The sequence below is a fragment of the Emydura macquarii genome, unplaced genomic scaffold (assembly GCF_026122565.2).
Source record: "Emydura macquarii macquarii isolate MOO-44397 ecotype Brisbane River unplaced genomic scaffold, CSIRO-AGI_Emac_v2 contig_3080, whole genome shotgun sequence".
Classification (NCBI taxonomy): Eukaryota; Metazoa; Chordata; order Testudines; family Chelidae; genus Emydura; species Emydura macquarii.
In genome coordinates, this window is record NW_027133217.1 from 625,656 (window position 1) to 643,006 (window position 17,351).

Genomic DNA, 17,351 nt, shown 5'->3' on the forward strand with positions numbered 1-17,351 from the left:
TGAAAATAAGCCAGCCTGTCCTTTTATTTGTATGTTTAGTTTTTTAAAGGGACAAAGGCTGAAGTTTGCTCTCCCCCCAGTCCCAGTTTGAGCACCACTACCATAGAGAAAAAGGGGGACATGAAGCGCCCAAACTACTACTCCCATGAGATATGGTGGCAGCTCAGGCAAACACAGATTAGTGGCGGCCTGCCCCGTCATGAAATATTCGGTTGTGATTTTCCTGATGGAAGGTCAATAAATGAGAGCGAAACTGAAAGTTCCCCACAGATCATTTCAATTTTGCACGAACTGCACTTGCAGTGGAAAGAACACAGATCGAAAGTGGCCAACCAGTTCTAGCACTGAATACTGACCTCGCCCCTCTTAGCTCATGGATAGTGACCGACCTGTCCCCTTTTCAAATGAGTCCCTGCTGCATTCCTGTTGCTGGCACATGCTTGTCATTAAGGAGACACTGAAAAGAAGTGTCTGTTTCTAAGACTTCACCTGTCCCTGCCACTTAGTCCCATCTGAAGTGCTAATCTTCTGTTTGCGACATCTCTGTTGTTTGCTAGGGAAGAACTACGCAATGATTAACCAGGGGCTCAGCAGAAGGGATCAGACACACCACTAAGAAACAGAGGGCCCAATTCTCTTTTCATTTGTAGCCTTGAGTTTGTTGGGTGACTTCTGCTTTACACCAGTGTGTGTAGCTTGTGGGACTAGCCGGCTTGCTTGCACATACATACTTTTCTTTATAAAGCTAAGTATTTGTTTTATTAGACTAGGGTCATAGATTCATGTTAAAGTATTATAGCGGTAATGCAAGATACCGACAGACCACATCCTGTATGAAAAGCTAAGGCCCTTAGCATACATATGTTCGGGACCTTTGGCCCAGATAAGTAATGATGAGTTAAAGGATAAGGTACATATATGGTCACAACCTTTACCCTAGAGAAGTCAGGAGGCATCAAAACAAGGGAGGGCTGCCTCAGTCTATGCCCCAAGTAAAGTTCACAGGTACATCACAAAAACCACAGACATGGCCAGAAGTAACAAAGATGAGATGAGCGAACTGTCTGGAAAGGAGCTAGATACATCATTAGTACACACGAACCTGCCAGCCTATAGAATAAGTGTACCCTAACGATTTGGTTGGACTCAGAAGGAGGACCCATATTGTTCAGAGTATAAAAGGTGCTTGTGCCCTGGCTATGCTTCTTTGGTGGTTTGGCCTCGTGCTTTCTTCTAGTAAGACTAGGTCTAAGAGAACATTTACCAGTAGGACAGATCTCTTTACTGTGTTAGGATCCTTTGTTCTTAGTTGATACTTAGTACTATTCGTAGTATTAATCTTAGCCTTATGGCTCGTAGCTCTCTCTCTAGCACTGTCTAGCTCTCCACCTCTCACTTGAGAATTGAGGAGCCTGGACATCTTTCTACCAGGTCACCAAGGAAGGGTGTCAGTATATTAATCCAAAGTGTACAGTATATATCTATCTATATATCTCACAAGTGTCTTTAGGAGAAGACTGTAATTTTAATCATTATTCATTTGTCTATCATTCTCTGCTATCTCCATAAAAGTCTGTAAAACGACACATATTCGACGATCAGTGTGAACATTCCTGTCGTGCACCCCGGGGGTTCCTTGTAGAATCCTGTGTAGCCCGATTCCAGGACTAGAACCTCATTCTCTTCTGATCAGATCCACGGGCGAGCCTATAACCCCACTCAATTACTAAACACCCCAAATCAGGCAACGTGTGAGAGGAGACTCGGGCCCAAGCTCCTATTTCTAGATCAATCCCAGCACTCTGACTGGAAAAGGAAAGAAAATACAGACGTGTGTGGCACAAAGAAGAGCTATTTATAAACGGATTTTCTAAAGCTTTCCATCTGGTGTCAGCTGCTCTGTCACATTGTGAGCAGTTTATCGCCCAGCCTCTCTCCCAGCATTTCACAACCAGGCTGCCTATGTCCTTTCCTTGCCATGCATCTCTCGTCTTTTTCAGTTTTGTTCCTGTTGCTGGCACCCTCTGGGTTGCAAACAGAGAGGACATTGTGCTTCTGCTGGAATGTCTCATCTAGGGTTAATGCATTTAATCTGGAAGCTCTTCCTCCATGTTCTGGTCCTTTTCCCTCTCTGATGCTGCTCAGTCAGAAACCGGGCCATTCCACAGGGCACACGGGATCTGGTGAGTTTCACAGTGGGACTCACAAGCAATCCTGGTGGAAAGATTGCCAGATTGTGGCACCCAGCAGCCCCCAGCGTACTCATTCGAATGGGTGGATTAAATATTTCTATTGACACCAATAATCTTGCCAGGCAGTTGTATTTTCCATTCATAGCATCATAGAAAATGAGGGTTGAAAGGGACTTCAGGAGGTCATCTAGTCCAACCCCCTGCTCAAAGCAGGACTAACCTCAGCTAAATCATCCCAGCCAGGGCTTTGTCAAGCCAGGCCTAAAAAACCTCTAAGGATGGAGATTCCACCACCTCGCTAGGTAACCCATTCCAGTGCTTCACCACCCTTGATGACACTCAGCTGTCGAGCTCATTACCTTTATTCAACGCCCACTCTCCCTGCCTATCCTGACCAAGTACATTTGCAGCTCCACCGCTGCTTCTCTCAGCTACGTTTCTAAACTGGAAGTGCTTGTACAGGAACAGCTTTGCCAGAGATGCCTCCATCTCTTGCACTGCCACCAGCTTGGCTCTCCCGTTTGCATCCACCCTCTGTAACCTTGGCTTCATCCTGGATCCCTAGCCGCCTTCCATTCCCGCATAGCTCACCTCTGCCAACCTGCCCGTCGCCAGCTCCTCAACCTCCCCCCAGGGCACCGGTGCCTAGATATCCGTTCTGGAGCGATCCTCACCCACGCGGCCATTTCCCATTGCAGCTGTCTCACCCAGGGCTCTCCCAAGACCCAGCTGTGCACCATGTGCAGACAGCTTCCGCCCACCACTTTGTGCACAAAGAATGACGGTGCTCCTCATTCCCAGAGAACTCCCTTGACTCCTCCGCCTTGCAGGATCTAGTTCAAAACCACTTCCTCGTTTTCAGAGCCATTGATGGGCATGAGCCAGCCTGCCTCATGGACCTTCCCTCTTCTGCCAGGACCCTCCCCAGCACTTCCACTTCTCCGGCTCGGGTCTCCTCTGCCTGTTCACATCGCCTTACCGTTGTGGGTGAGACAGCCTTCTGCTGCCTAGGACCTGCTGCTTGCAACAGGTTTCCTCTGTAGTTTTGGCTGCATGAACTGGGCCCTGGATTTCCCCCATAAGTCCATCGGAGCAGGTCCTCGACCGCTGTAACTTGTCGTACTTCCATCGACTTCAATGGGCTCTGCCTCTCTCTGAGCCAGTGAGCGTTCTGAAGTCCCAAGATGGCTTTTCCCGTGAGGAAAAGGGATGTGCTCATCAGTAGCTGTTTGAGAAGACATCTCGAATCAGTATGAAAGAACGGGCCTCTCCTTGTACCTAAGGGCTAGGAGATCCCAGGTGGGTCAGATCAGATCAAAACGGAGACACTATTTAATATAGTAGACCTGGGCGGGGCCTCAGACAGGTGATTGAAACCACCTAGGAAAGCAAGAAGCTTCTTTCCCGGGAACCTAAACTTTTGTTTGTCACTGAATCTGAGCCCTGTCATGCAGGGGAAAATAAACTGAAAGTCCCACTAAGTAGGATTAAAAGGGCAAGGCATATTGTAACAGCGTAGTTTGCCGCTTTCAGGACCTGGCGCTAGACAGGCCTGCTCAGACACAGAGCTCCTTTACGATCAGGTGTTTGGGCCTGGCAGAAGACATCACCCAACCCAGCTGGGAAGGGGTCAGGTGATTCCTGTAAAGGGCAGTTAGCGCTCTGCTGAAGAGCCACAGGGAGGAAGCTGGTTCCTGTGGCAGACCCCAGGGTCCAGCGGGGAAAGGTCTCTGGAGCCCAGCCGCCTGCGCTGGTCAGGGGAATGAGCTGTGATCTGGTGTTACACTGTGAGTCTTACGTCTAAAGAATGATACTGTGCCCTGAAGAAGGGCCTGAGCAGGTTCTGGGTGTGGAGTTATTCCTTCCAGGACTGGGGAGACAGGCCAGCAATCTTACAGGGTTGCACCGCCTGTTTCAGGACATCCATCAGTCACGAAAGCCTGGCGTCTGTGAGCTGAGAGGACCGAGGGATCTGCTGGTCGGAGGAGGTTGCAGATCAGGGCCTAAGTGACTGGGGCTAGAAGGAGTCTTGTCCAATGAACCTTTTGTCCCTAATTGTCCATGAAAGCATTTCTTGCACCATCCTCTGAAACATCATCTGCGGCCTTGTTGGAAACCAGAGACTGGGCTAGTGCATTTCTATAGTGCCTTCCATCAAAGGATCTCAAAGTACATGACAAGTGTTCGCTGACTAAGCTACCCCATGCTCCTGCATGGTAGCAAAATAATCACATGTGGTGCTTACATGGTGCTTTTCTTTTCTATAGCAGCATTATTCATATGGTATCTGAGGTACGTTAGATCTATTCTACAAATGTGTAAACTGAGGCACAGCAAAACTGAGTGGTTTGCCAAGGGTTGCTGAAACAAGGCCCCCATCTTGCCGTGAGATCCACATTAACTTCATTGAGGTATGGCACAGACTTTGCTGAGGTATGCCACTCAGAGACATGGCAGGGTCGGTGCCTGGAAGTCCTGATCCCCAGTTCAGTGCCCCTGAACCTCACTGCCCCTCTCTGGCCGGTGAAGGATGACTTAGGTACAAGAGGGACATTGCAGCGATTTGTTTAGTAAAGCCTTTTATTCAGAAAAATAAAAACAAAACACCTCAAAATGAGAGGATTACAGTAAAAATCTCAGCTGAGGAGATGGATAAGCATATGAATCACATTGTATACAACACAGCATATGCCAGAAAGGAAACGATTTTAATTAAAAAACAATAACAAACTGAAAGCATTACATTAATTTTAAAACAAAAGAAGCCTAGAGAAGAAAAATAGCAAATAAGAACACTGAATTGAATGTTAGATCGCTGAGAGAACAGATGTGTTCCCAATGTGGATAACAGGTGAGGTCCATGGTACTTGCTAGTTAATTAATATTCTGCAGCGATACATTCTGTATTATAATAAATAAAAAGAAAGTGTAAAAATATATCTGGGAAATTGAAATCCCCATCTGTGTGGGCTGTACTGGCCTTTTCACAAACCTTCCTTACCTGCAAAACATCTCCCAGTCTCAACCATCTTCTCTTCTTCAAGAGATCTATCTACCTCTAGTGACATCTAGGAATCCAAACAGGACCCTAGGTGCAGAGTAGGTCACGGCACATTGCAAAGCAAATAGATCCTTTATGCTGATTCCTCATTCCACTTCGTCCTTAATCACTGGCTTAACTTCATACTGGTGGTTATGTATAAATAGAAAGCTATACTCTTGTGCAAATTGCTTGATGGTGCTTGCTACAAACCGTTACAGCGAAGGCAAACCTGGGAGATACAAGCGGGCCACTGTTGGGATTCAAGGCACCTTATGGTACTGCTGTCCTTTTAAATAGATCAAGAAAAGCAACTGATACAAGTGGTGTTTGTTTTCAACCGTTCCAGTTCATTGCTTCCCGGTATCTGGGGAGCGTAGTCGAAGCTGAAAGGTTGCTCTGTTCTGATATTATTCAGCAGGAATGATACATTTTTTTCTGTCCTGTTTACTAAACCTACTTCTCTGGATACTGTCACCAGAGGGTATCCCAACCCATTTCTAATGTTTCTCCTCTCATTCTCAAATGACAATAATTTACATACTTAAAATGCTTTCAGACTGCTCTCTCATTTGCAGGCTGCACTGGCCAATGTGATTTTAAAGATCCCAGATGTCTCATAGAAAACTGTGAGCATCTGACTACTACAGGCATCATTTTTTAAATGTCTCTTCTATTTTATTTTTATTAGTAGGAGTATTTGCAAAATCCAGAATCTTTATTAAGAATTCATCTGCTTATATTACCAGATCCCTCTCTGAAGTCACACTTTTCTGGAGAACTGATTGAAAATTGCCAGAATAGAGTTAATGAATGTACAGTCAGTTTCCAAAGGGTTGCTGGTCTGGGCCATGTTCATGCTCTTTATTATTGGTTATTCTTGAAGTTTTGCAGGAATGGGTTTTTGTTGGCATGGATGTTTGAAGAATTTCCAGTCCTTATTTGCAGAGTTGTATTTGCCTGCAAACAACATATGCTATTTCATTTGCTGTTCTTCTGTTTGAAAAGCTAGTCAGCTACCCACCTGGGGGTAGAAACAATGCCATGTGATTTAGGTAACAATCACACCTCATCAAATGTCCAGTTCCCAAACTCACCATGACTCAAGTCTGTTCATATAAATTGGGGCGTACTTGCAAGTTGCTGATTGAGTGTCAGAAATCGGGATCAGTTTGAAAACGAGACACAATAAAGGGTTGCATTGGCTAGGTCTCAGGTGTAGTAAAACTGGAATTGTCCCTAGCTCACAGACTGAGAAACACAACAGAGCTGGCCAAAACATTTTACATACAGAATAGGTTGGACCAAAAAAAATATCACCTTTTAGGGATAAAACCTCACATAAAATATTGGAAAACAGTTTGATTTTTCAACATCTTTCAATGATTTTTTCATGTATTCATTTTGGTTTACGCTTTTCATGGTCTGGCGCCAATTGTGATTGATTGGGCTAGTCGGATAGTTGAGTTTTTCTAATCCGAAAACTTTCTACTTCAATGTCAAAAAGTTACTTTTTTGGGGGGTGGGGAAGGCAATTAAAAAAAAGTTGGAGGAAATTTCCAAAACTGAGAAAATTGTCAAATTTAGGGGGGAAAAAAGCAAAATGGAAGAATCAAAGTTTGGCAATATTTTATTTTCCTGTCAGCTCTGGACCCCAATCTGTGCTGGTCTGGATTATGCAATATGGGAGTGGGTTGCTGAGTGGGGGCATTTGGAGAAGAGCAGCATTGGCTAAGCAGTGAGAGAGGCTGCAATACATTTCTGACTACACGAATGCTGTGTGCACCGAAAAGCGAGAGGAGTGATGATTAAACCCCTTAAGCATGTGCAGAACTTGAAGCATCTGAACTGTCCTGTTGAAGTTGATGGGACTATACAGGTGCTTCAAGTCAGTGGCGTTGGAACCATTTTTATAGCGGGAGTGCTGAAAGCCATTGAACAAAACTGTAAATGGATGATGGAAACCACTTCAAGCCAGGAGGTGCAGCTGCACCCCCATTTCCAGTACCCCGGCTGAAAGTTGGGCAAGTGTAAAAACGTTTGCAAGATCAGGGCCTAAATCATTCCTCCCTCTCTTTGGTGTTCACAGCCTTCCTATAGCCATAGACTTACTGTCCCCTCCGGCATCGTTTATTTAATGCTGCTCCTCTTGGAACAACCTCCAGTCAGCGATGCACTCCCATATTGCATCATCCAGACCAGGATTTCGGCAGACCCTGCAGGGTAAAACACTGTGCCTCATTCTTAGTGTGATATGCAGGGTAATGGGAGGAATCTGAGACAGGGACCATTTAGGATGACAATCAGGGGATCTTTCTCAATAGGTATCAGGCTGGGGAACAGTCTCCCTGCGGAAATCATGGCAGCCATTTTCCTTTGGGACTTTTAATAACTCGATAGACACTGGGGCAATGTAGGGAATACTCCTGCATGGGGAAGGAAATGACTGAATGAGTCTTTTCTCCCTCTAACTTCCAGGCTTCTCTGTTGACGTGAATGGAGCATGCTGGCTTCAGGAAAGGAGGACCCTGGAGGGATCTGTGAACTCTTCGGGTATGTCTTCACTGCTGCGGGGAGCCAGACTGTGCTAGCATGCTCAAAAATAGCAGCGTGGATATTGCGGCCACCAGTGGAGGCTGAGGGACCCAGCGGGTAGCGTGGGTCTGAGCTCGGGTGGCTAGCCCGAGCCTCTGCTGGTGCCATAATGGCCACACCGCCATTGTGTAGCATGTTAGCCTGAGCCCTGCTATCACAAGTCTGTCTCCCCAGGCCGGACTGCCGCCGTGGAGACGTGCCCTGGAGGAACCAAGATCCTGTCTGTAATGCAAACCCTGACGCTTCTGGGGAAGGAAGGCAGCGACCACAGGGCGGCATGGATTGATGAACTTGTTGCTACATAAATTCCAAACCAGAGGGAGCCCTGCCATTGCTCCTTCATTGCCGACCTGCCACGTGAGCCCCAGGTGACTGGGGCTTGGTGAGTTTTCAGGGGGTTGAGCACGGTGGAGTCAGGAGAGAGTCGCTTTACATAGCAATCCCAGCAGCTTTAACCCAGGGGCGCTGGGAACGAATGGCAGTATAACCCCTTAGTGAGACATGCAACCAGAGAGCAGGGACTGAGGGAAGAGGCAGACAACCCCACCCTGCAAATGCCCTGGGATCAGCAGGCTTGGGGCACAAGTCCTCCAGGATCAGACTGCTGGGAAGCCAGGGGTTCTCAGGATCATGTCCCATGTTTCCATCTCATATGGATTTTCTACAGAGGGGGAAGGGCCGTGGGCCCCGGCAATGCTATGGTTAAGAATTTAAATGCAAAACAGAGAGGATAGTCAAAGTTATGGTTCCTTCCAACAGCCCTTATGTCATCCCCTTGCATACATGCCATGCTCTGGGCTACTGTACACAGAACTACTAAACTGCTGGAACATTTAGGTACAAGAGTGCTGGAGGTATGAGAGTTGTGGGAACCACAGACCAGATCCCCATTTGATGCAAGTCGGTGTGCTTCCAGTGACTTCAATCAAGCTCTGCCGATGTACGCAACAGCAGAACTTGAAATAGCTTGGGCCTGATTTCTCCCTCCGATCCTCCAGTTTTACACCAGTGTAATTCCATTGCAATCAGCAGATTTAGACTGGAGTAACGCGGCAGCGAATCAGGCCCGGGGAGATCGGTGTGTTGAAATCCACAACCAGAATGGTGTTTTTGCAACGAATGGCCTTCGTTTAAAAAAATAAAATACAATTGGTGATCGCAGCTCAAAAGAAAACTACACGTCAGCATATTTTAAAGCGTGATCGTCAAAAAAGATCAGACTTTGGAGTAAACACTATGGCCCATATCCTCAATGACATTTAGGCACCTAACTCCCTTTGAATGTCAATGGGAATTAGGCATCTAAATACCTTTGAGGATCTGGGCCTATCTCAGCTTCAAGTAGGTGCTTTCTTTCTAGATACATCAGCCCTGGTCCAGCAAACTGTTCCATACAGGTGGACGTCTGCATCCCATGTGGAGCCCACTGTCTTCAACGAGGTTCTGCATGGGCCCATGGGTCCATCCAGGTCGGCCTCTCTTATTGCTGTATGGAAAGACGACCATTGAAGTCTTACACTGCAGAGAATCGCTGATGGTTTCCCAAGGACCACCAGCAATCCAGGTCAGCTGGCTTAAGAATGATATTTGGTGCTGCTGAGTGCTAGGATACCGATCTAAGGACCAATCCAGTGCCCACGTAGGCCCACGGAAGAGACTAATCAGTGTTGCCAACTCTCGGGATATTTGGTGTTTTCCCTTAAAGCCCCAGCTCCAGGAGTCACGTTGAGACATCAGAAATCACAGATTTAATCTGAAAAAGGAAATTTCTCACCCACGTGGTTGCAGAGAAAAGTTTGAAAACGTGACCCGAAACATAAAAAGAACCCCCAACATATGATTTCCCCCCCTCAAATCTCATCTCGTTTTAGCCAGTCTTCTGACTTGAAGGGCCAGCTTGACTCGTGGTTTATTTGAATGCTTGGGGTTGGCAGCACTGATTCTCCACTGGGGCCCTCCCTCCTGCGCATGCCTCTGGAGGGTCCCTTTACACACGCCCCGCTCCCTGCGGAAGGGGATGTCATGGGACCTGCGGGATCTCGTAGTCGTCTGTATCGACTTCCGTCTTCACCACAACGATAGGCCCATTGTGCGTGCCCATCTCCAGCAGCTCAGCTGCGTCCGGCTCCTCCGCCAAGTCTTTCCCTTCCCCGGGAGGGGCTCTCTTTCTCAGATGGTTCTTCTGGTGCCTTTTAAAATGACCCAGGGTGGTGTAGCTCTGCCCACACTCAGAGCAGATGAATGGGCCCCTCCGGGTATGGGTGAGCTGGTGTTTCATGAGGTTGGCCTTCTGGGAGAAGCTCTTCCCGCATTCGGTGCACTTGAAAGGCACCTCTCCTGTGTGGATCCTCTGGTGGGTGATCAGGATCTCTTTCCGCTTGAAGTCTTTCCCGCAGGTGTTGCATTTAAAGGGCCGGTCCTCTGCGTGGGAGGGCTGATGCAGGAGCAGCTGGGCCTTGTCGGGGAAGACGTGGCCGCACTTGCTGCACCTGTTGGGTTCGTACTTGGTGTGGACCCGCTGGTGGGTGATGAGGGCTATCTCCTTGCGGAAGCCCCTGCCACACACATTGCAGGGGAAGGGCCACTCCTCGCCCGGCTCAGCCTTGCCCACATAGTTCTCCCCGCACTTGGAGTATTTGTAGGGCTCCGGGGCAGCCTCATGTTCCCGCAGGTGGACTCTCTGGTGGGTGGTCAGGGCGATTTTCTGGGTGAAGGCCCTCCCGCAGGCCGTGCACTTAAAGGGCCGCTCGCCGGTGTGGATCCGGCGGTGAACGATGAGCCGGGACTTGTCGATGAAGCCCTTGTGGCAGTCGGCGCAGTGGAAGGGGCGCTCCCCCGTGTGGATGCGCTGGTGCACCACCAGCTGGGCTTTCTGCGTGAAGCTCTTCCCACACTCGCCGCACTTGAAGGGCCTCTCAGCGGTGTGGAGCCGCTGGTGGCTGGCCAGGTTCTCCTTGGTGCCGAAACCCTTGCCGCACTGGGGGCACTCGTGCTCCTTCCCCAGGGGGGCCCCTGAGACCTCTCCGGCTGGCCTGCCCCTCTCATGGACCCGGTGGTGCTTGATGAGGGCGATCTTCTGCCGAAAGCCCTTGCCGCAGGCAGTGCACTGGAAGGGTCGGTCCCCGGTGTGGATGCGCCGGTGTACGGTCAGCCGGGACTTGTCGATGAAGCGTTTGCCGCAGTCGGCACAGGGGTAGGGCTTCTCGCCAGTGTGGATGCGCTGATGGGTGACCAGCTGGGTGCGCTGGGTGAAGCGCTTGCCGCAGTCGGCACAGACGTACGGCCTCTCGCCGGTGTGGATCCGCTCGTGCTTGGTCAGCTCCCCCCTCTTGGTGAACTTCTTGCCGCAGACACCACAGCGGTGTGCCCGTTCCTCCGTGTGGGCCCGCTGGTGGTTGGCGAAGTTTCCTTTCTTGGTGAATGTCTTGCCGCACTGGGAGCACGTGTAGATCTGGCTCCTACATGGCGCCAACAGGTCCCCCTGGTGGCTGCTGCTTTTGCCGTTTTTGGCAGGTGGCCTCCCGTCTGCCGCCTCCCCAGGACTTTCCTCAGTAGCGGCCATGCTCCCGTCTCCCTTCTCCTTCTCATGGACTCTCTGGTGCGCCGTGAGGCCTACCTTCTGGCTAAAGCTCTTCCCACACTTGGGACACGTGTGGGGTCCCTCACTCTGGTGGTGGCACCGCTGGTGCCTCAGCAGCTCCCCCTTGCTTCTGAAGCCCTCCTTGCACTCAACACAGACATGGGCCTCCCCCCTGGCATGAGTCCTCTGATGGCGGATCAGGTGGATCTTCTGCCGGAAGCGCTTCCCACACTCGGTGCAATGGTAGGGTTCCTCCCCGGTGTGGATCCTCTGGTGGGTCACCAGGATCGACTTCTTCTTGAACTCCTTTCCACATGCGCTGCAGCGGAATATCTTCTCCCCATCCGGCGTTGACTCGGGCACAATGAGCTGCGAGATGCTGCCTGCATGGGGCCCGCTATACCGCCGTGCCCCCTCCCCAGTGTGGACCCTCTGATGTTTAATGAGGGTGATCTTCTGGCGGAAAGCCCTGGTACACACCCCACACTTGAAGGGCCGATCACCTGTGTGGATACGGTGGTGGGTGACCAGCTGCGACTTGTCCACAAAGCTCTTCTGGCAGCTACCGCACTGATAGGGCTTCTCGCCAGTGTGGATCCTTCGGTGAACAATGAGCTGGGACTTCTGCGTGAAGCATTTCCCGCACTCAGAGCATTGGTAAGGCCGCTCCCCTGTGTGGATCCTCTGGTGCTCCTTCAGCTGCGACTTGGTGATGAACCTCTTCCCGCACTCAGTGCATGGGAAAGGCCTCTCCCCCGTGTGTGTCCTGAGATGCTTGGTTAGGTCCACCTTCATCTTGAAGCTCTTCTCACATTCGGTGCAAGAGTAGGGCTTTTCTTTCTGCAGGGATTCCTTCTGTGCTGAGGGATCTCCCTGCTGGGTCACGCCTTCCTGGTTGGCATCCTCTTCCTTTCTGATGGCTTGCTGGCTCGTTAGCTCTCCTGCTGAGACAGCACTTCCCTCCTGCTCATGGTGCTCCACCCGCACCTCCTCCTTGTGCTTCTTCTGGTGCGCGGCGAGGACGCCCTTGTGATTAAAGCTGTCCCCGCAGATAGTGCAAGTGTACGTCTTCTCCCGGGGGTGCTTGATGAGATCTTCCACTTCCACCTTAATAACCGTCAGCTTCTCCATCGTCCGGTTTCTTGGAGCCTTGGGGCTCAGCTGGCAGGGAGCTCATGCACAAGAAGAGTGATCATCTGGGGTCTTTCTTGCCATGTCCTCCAATTTTCTTGGCCTGCCGAGGCTCATGGGACCTTCTGAGCCTACAAAGACACTGATGCCGGTTTTCATTACTCCCCTTTGGACGGTAACTCTTATTTCCCTTCATCTGCTGGGTTAAAAAACAAAAAGACAGTCAGACTTTACATCAAAGGCCGATGGGGATGGAAAACTCATATTTATAGCAAAATCCAATGGCTGGAAGTGGATGCTAGTCAAATTCAGACTGGAAATAAGACACACATTTTTAAGAGTGAGGGTAACAAACCAATAGAACAACTTACCAAGGGTCGTGGTGGATTCTCCATCACTGGCAATTGTTAAATCAAGATGGGATGTTTTCCTAAAAGCTATGGTCTAGAATTCCAGGAAGTCCTATGGACTGGGTTGTACAGAAGGTCAGACTAGATGATCACAGTTGTCCCTTCTGGTGTTGGAAGCTATGAATATTTATGGTAAATTTAGCATGGTAAATTTCCTGGGAGCAAATAAACCCCACACCAAGCCTGGACAATTAGAGTAAAATTGAAAAGAAGCTGAAGTGAAAATACTAAAGGACTCTACAGGCTTTCTTGGATCGGCTCCCGTTCCACCAGTGCTGATGCAGCCTTGATGGGAGAGACATGGACCACATTGTGATGGCTCTTGCAACCTGGTGCCTTGTCAGTATCAATACGGCATCACAGCATTTCCAAGAAACTAGCACTGACCCTTTGAGGGCTCAGAGACCACTCGCACTGCGCCAATCATTGTGGAGGAACAAGCACCACTTCCTCACATTCCACTGATTTCCGTGGGATTCGAAGGTCAGCGGAAGGGGGTAGAGGAGAACCAGCACTGACCGAGTTAATAGTTGACTTCAGCAAGCCTGGATTCACCCACGTGCAACAAAACCAAAAACTGAGCAACGCTCCAATCCCATGCTTCGACTCATGATGGGGGGCGGCCGAGCCAAACCTGAGTGGTGTGGGGCTATGTGGGTACAGGGCAGAAGGCTGGAGCAAGCGGAGTGGATGGGCGGGATCAGGAAGAGCCACCCAGGCCCAGGACAGGAGCAGAGCACTGAGCTGGGAGGGGTAGGGGTTTCTGGTGAATGGCCAGGAAGGTTGCAGGGGTGGATGGATGAGGGCCTGAGGGCAAGTTGCTGGGCAGCTATGGGGTGAATGGGCAGTGCTGGGGGGACGACAGGGTGAAGGATTGGGAGCTGAGGGGGTGAGCTGGGAATGTTGGGAGCAGGTGGGCTGGGGGGCTGGGGTGTAGGGTGTGGGGGGGGGGGGGCAGGCACGTTGGGAGCAGGTCGGGGCTGAGAAGTAGGGGGCTGCAGGGAGCAGGATGTGTGTCAGGGCTGCAGCGATGTGGGGGGGCTGGTGGAAGGTTGTTGGGGTGTACGTGGGGTGTGAGGGGCCTGCCCGGGGGGGCAGAGTGCGAGGGGGGGGGAGGCTGTGGGGGGGGTTGGGATACAGGGGGCAGAGCGCTTCGCTGAACGGCCCCCGTGCAGGAGCGCAGCGTGCTGTCCATGCCGCACCGAGCAGGCCACGGCTGGAGCAGAGGGCTAGTTTGCACCCAGTTCTTTAGCCTGGGCCTGTGCTTGAGTGCCGTGTTGCCATGGGAACGCCAGGCCTGCACAGAGGAAGTGTAATCATGTTACCCATACATCGCCCCCCCCAGCAGGCTGAAGTAGAGCCACTTTACCACTGGGGGGGAGTAGGGGGAGTTTTTGTGTGTTGTTTGCAGCCCAGCTCTATGAAGGCTCCCCTGGCAGCACGCCGGGGGCTGGTGTGGCCACAGGATCTGCTGCTGTGCACTCCCCTGCCAATGGGTCCTTTGTAACGCCGGCGGTTACACCGAAGTAGCCTTCAGGGAACAGTTCTGCAGTTGCTCCGTAAGCGGGGAGGTGACCTTCCTCCCTGCCGCACTGAGCCCTGCTACTTGGGACCAGAACCTGGTCCCGCACACACCTCGGAGGGGCTGCGTGCCCCAAAATCAGGGTTGTGATTGCAGAAGGTGTTGACACATCTAATATAGGTGCATCTTGACTTGTGGCGCTGTGGGGTGCATATTCCATGCCTTCCTCTGGCTTGCAGTCTGGGGGGGAGGGCACTGGTTTTGGCCCAGGCCAGCCGCCTGAGGAATTACCCACGGTTCCAGGCAGGCTTGGTCAGCCATGCGAGCCAGTGCTGATGCAGCTTCCCTGCTGTTGGTCCTCGCTGGATCCAAGCTAGCTTGGGTACGTCTCCGGGTGCAGCACCCACACCTCCGTACCCTGCGCTTGTTCAGTGGGGCGGTGCGGCAGCACAGACTCGTGGGCACGATAACAGGACCCTGCCAATCACGGCTCCATTCCCATTATTGATATCGTTTATTACGTGCTCTGCTACGGTGCCGCTCAGCTTGGTGTTTTAGTGGAGAGCTCGCAGGATCCTTTACATGGCCCTGCTTTCAGCAGCTGTTCCCGGCAGTGGCAAAAGGCAGGGACGCCTGCCCATCTCAAGATCCCAGTGGAATCCTATATTGCCTTATCCCAGGTGTGAAATAAATACACGGAGTATTAGCTCAGTGCCGCCATCCTCTGCCCCACCCTGCTTGATTCACAGCCCCCTGAATATCACTGGGAGTCTCTTTTGTTTTTAGTAAATGTATAAAAAAGGAGCTAAAGTCTGCAGCAACAGCACGCAGTCGGACCCAGCCACCACTCCCAACCTTCTCTGGCAGAAGTGAAACTAATAGCTACATCCCTGCTGCTCTGTAGCGGGGCAGGCACCAGAGTTACTCAAGAGAGTGGCAGAGGCTGGGGGAAACTGAGCACCCACTCCCTCAGGGATCTGCAGGGTATTACTCCCTCCCAGCAGCTGGGTGGGGAATACGTGTGCCCCAGACTGACCTGATGCTGCTAGCTAAAGGCTGATGTAAAAGACGGAGCCCTCACAGGTCATCACCTGCTTTGGTGCTAAAAGCATGGGCCTCTGATACTTGAGCTGAAGGAGTAACCCCATTCATTGACAGTAGTAGGCTTTTATCCTCAGAGGTGGACCAGCTGGTGATACAGGGGGATCACCACACCCTGAACCAGGGGGTCAAACAAGGAATACGCCCTGGAACGAGTTGCTGCTGCTAGTAGTGGCCAGCTGGGTTTCCAGAGGCAAAAACCTGGTGAGACCTAGCTGGAGCCATACCTGTCCTAGAGAGACACTAGGCTACCACTCTCCAGAGTGACCCATCTCCTGATTATTGAAACCTCCTGCCAAGCAAAAAGAGCCCTGATCCAGCCCTCCCTTCCCACTGCCAACGCCTCTTCAGTCTCCTCTGCTTTATGGCCCCATCGCTCTTGTTCCCCCAGCACTGACCTGTCTCATGCTGCCTGCTTAATCACCCTCAATCCTTAAACCCAGTACCATGCAGATTGCTCCAGGTGGGATTTTTCTGATGAGATGTTAAACTGGGGTCCCTCGCTCTGCGTTGCCCTAAAGGATCCCTGGCACTTTTCAGAAGCACAGGGTGACCTTAGCCAAACTTTCCTCTTTCCTCTTTTTATACAGCATGCTGGCTGAACCCCCCCACCCCAGAGGTGGCTGCATGTCAGTGGTACTGAACGTGTTTCGTGTGTAAAACTCTTTCAGTGGAGTATAAGATCCAAGCTCCGTTCTCGGCTGCTGAACTCTCACTCAACTCCCCTCTCCTGGGGAAGGGCCCTGATCTACTTCCACTCACTGCACACACACCTCCTGGGGACGTGTAGTGACTACTGAGGCTGGTGCATATGTCATATCTGCGTGGTGTCTGTGGTGCCGAAACAAACACTTCCAAGGCAGCAGGGGATGTCTCAGAGGCATCATTTTAGATTGCCGTTAACAAAAATCAGCTCCCTTCCTGTGCTTTTTATTTTTTGCTCTTACGGAAGCTGGGATTGAACATGCTTTGTAGCTGCTCTTGCAGTTTACGTTTAAGGGGAAGCTGAGAATTATATCAGTCTCAGCCTGAAACCCGCCCAGCCACAGAGCCCCAAGATTTCTTTAAACCCGTGAAACGTCTCTGACCTTAAAGCCAACAATTTGCAAACACCTTCAGTTTCACAACAACCCAAACTTCCAGCCATTTCCTGGTTCGCTCTGGGGACTATTGTGGGCACAGAGAAGTTCACTGAGAATCTAGCCACCAAGATCCCAATTCAGCCGTTTACTTACCTTTGGCTCATTGCCCTCAGAATGAGACAGGGAGAAGGTTTTAATTCACCAGATGTCACTGGCCGGGTACCCCATCAGCACACTTTGTCTCTTCTTCCAGTTACTTCTCTCTGTCTGCTGTGATGATGACTCACAGGAAGTCTGTGTCAGTGATGTAAAAACTACCGGGGAAGGGAAGTCACTCAGAGAAAAAAGAAGCTGCTTCAGGGAGAAGTGGGGCTTAGGATGTAAGAAATGCTGGTGGGCTCTTAAACCACTGGGATCCAGGCCCCCTGCTTCTCCACCCAGCCTTAGCTACCCCTGAGTATTGCTGCCTTGTGTGCAGAGCACACACAGCCCCTTTCTGCAGAGCTGCTCCCTGCAGCTGGGCCAGGTCCTGCTGGGAGTTGTAGTTTTTACTAGTTGTAGTTTTAGTGCTGCTTGCAGTTTCGATTTGGAATCTTGGCCGGGGGCCGGGCAGGTCTTGCAGGGTTGCCAGGAGCTGGGAAGAAGTGTGGTGAATGAGCTGCTTGTTGCTTTCGGGCTCACAGAGGGCCTGATTCAGC

General features: G+C 50.9%; 1 pseudogene; it reads right to left on the reverse strand.

Moving 5' to 3' along the window:
* Positions 1-9,064: 9,064 nt before the first annotated feature.
* Positions 9,065-16,916, reverse strand: LOC137141514 (zinc finger protein 585A-like; annotated as a pseudogene).
* Between the last annotated feature and the right edge of the window lie 435 nt (positions 16,917-17,351).